Source organism: Oxyura jamaicensis, unplaced genomic scaffold (assembly GCF_011077185.1).
Source record: "Oxyura jamaicensis isolate SHBP4307 breed ruddy duck unplaced genomic scaffold, BPBGC_Ojam_1.0 oxyUn_random_OJ69767, whole genome shotgun sequence".
Taxonomy (NCBI): Eukaryota; Metazoa; Chordata; class Aves; order Anseriformes; family Anatidae; genus Oxyura; species Oxyura jamaicensis.
The window spans coordinates 1,727-3,872 of record NW_023309573.1 but is presented as its reverse complement, the minus strand read 5'-3'; the positions used below and the strand labels follow the sequence as shown (position 1 = coordinate 3,872).

Genomic DNA, 2,146 nt, shown 5'->3' with positions numbered 1-2,146 from the left:
AATATATCTTTGCTCTCAGGGTCTGAGAGCACTCCATTAATAACACTGTTATTCCAGTCTAACAATTTACTATTTGAATGCCCAATTTCATCATCAAATCCCTTCCCAACAAGTTAGTCCCTGCCTTGAGTACATACAATAATTGCCCAGTGATCATTTTATCCCCTAGTCTCAGCTTGGTATCCCCCAAAAGTGGCACTGTTATCCCAGCCCCTTCTACCCCCATCACTTTTAGGGTTTCATTAGTTAATTTAAGCCCTAATACTTTACAGGTCATTAATGACCTAGCTGCCTCAGTGTATTGGGTTCACACGGCAAGGTTCTGCGGGGGCTGCAGTGGCAGCCCCCGTGAAAAGAATCCAGAAGCCTCTCCATGGCAGATAAGGGACAATTTCATCTGGCCCAAAGGGGCCCACCGCAGCCCAGAGCCAAGCCATGAGCAGCACAGTCCATGCCTTTGTGAGAGTGCATCCAAGAAAATGAAAACAAACAAAGAAACAAAAACCTGCTGCTTAACAGTAGCTGGGAGAGTGTGATAAATGATTGAGTCCCAAATAGGATTCCAAGTTTCTAATTTATTAAGCAAATAGAGGCAAGCAAACAGCGCTGGGTGCGCCGGGAGTCTCTGCTCCACCAAGACGCACACCTATTATATCAGGCGGCTGGTTTTTATGCTCCTAGACTAATATATATTCATCACTACTCCTAGAAAAGGCAGGGTTATTATAATTAGTTCCTGGAATCCAAACCCTCTCCCGGACGCATGCGTATCAGTCTCTGGTGGTCCCTCTGGGGGTCGCTTGTGCTGAAGGCTTGTAGTCTTCCTCCCAGGCTTTGTCCTTCGGTCGTCCTTCAACTCCCCCTTTCTCCTTATTTGGTGGATCTCTTTGCTGGTTATCAGAGGCTTGGGCAGCGTCCCATGCAAAAGTCTGCAGTTTCCAAAAAAAACTCCTTGGTCCTCTTATCTCCCAGACTAGAGTCTCAATGTTCGTCCTTCAAACCCTCTATTTACACAAATTGATGGACCCTTCCTTTGCATGATACAAGAACTATGTACACTAATCACTCTGTTTATCTTAGATACAAAGGTTATATTTCATCATGCGGCCCTAGCATTGTTCCATACTGACACAAATCAAATGAACACAATTCACAGAGAGCAAGGAGCGAGAAACCTCCCCGCAGACACCAAAGTCAGCGCAGAACGAGAGGGAGGAGGCGCTCCAGGCGCTGGAGCCAAAGCCCCCCTTACGGCCTGTGGAGACGCCCCTGGTGGAGCAGGCTGTCCTTCCCCCTTCCCCGATACTTGGGAAACTGACCAAACACCACAGCAAATATACCAAAACTTCTAGACTGTTACTTACATAATGCCTACATCCGCTTTCCCTGCTCATTCAACTTCAAACAGCTCTGTCAAACACTACATACCACACCTTTAACACTGTCAGTAACTCTTAACACTTCTTTTTATCTTTCTCCAGCCTGTACTTTCACCAAAGGCTCCGTCAGGGGCCAACTTAATTCCATACTTTTTTTCCCTCCAGAATGCTGAAACAACATATCAGTATACCATATTTCATCCCATTTCCCTTCTCTCCTCCTTCTTCCACTCTGGATACTCCTATTTGAAGTGGCCAGCCTGGCCACACTTAAAACATCTTATCAAAGCCTTTCCCTGCTAGGATTCAGGCTGCAACACAGGTAGCTTTCCTTGCCTGCCATTCCTTCATCTCTCTTCCTCTCCTGGCCCTGACTCCCCCTGAAGATTTTCTTTTTCTTTCTCCAACCCTCTGCCTCACTACCTGGTCCACGGTGAAGATGAGAAGTTTCGCTCTCTGCTTTTCCTTCTCATTTCCCCTCCTGACATACACCTTCTGGGCCTCCCGAAGGAGTGTCTCCAGTGACTGTTTGCTCCATCGTTCCACCTTCAGGAGCTTTTTATGTATATTTGACCAGGCTTTATTCACAAAATGAACATTCAAGAGCCCTTGTGCTACTGGGTAATTAGGATACATCCCCAAGTACTTTCTCATTCTGCCCCTAAGTCTTTCCAGAAAGTCACTAGGGGATTCATCCTTTTGTTGTTGGACTTCAAACACCTTGACAAAATTCTGGGACTTTGGTACTGCTAATTCCCATTATTGCT

At 46.1% G+C, this 2,146-nt stretch overlaps 1 long non-coding RNA gene across 1 annotated transcript; it reads left to right on the top strand.

Moving 5' to 3' along the window:
• Nucleotides 1-326: 326 nt before the first annotated feature.
• On the top strand, nucleotides 327-1,314 carry LOC118159340. Its single transcript, XR_004747079.1, has 2 exons — nucleotides 327-530; nucleotides 1,165-1,314. It is a non-coding gene; the product is annotated as an uncharacterized LOC118159340 (long non-coding RNA).
• The last annotated feature ends 832 nt before the right edge of the window (nucleotides 1,315-2,146 follow it).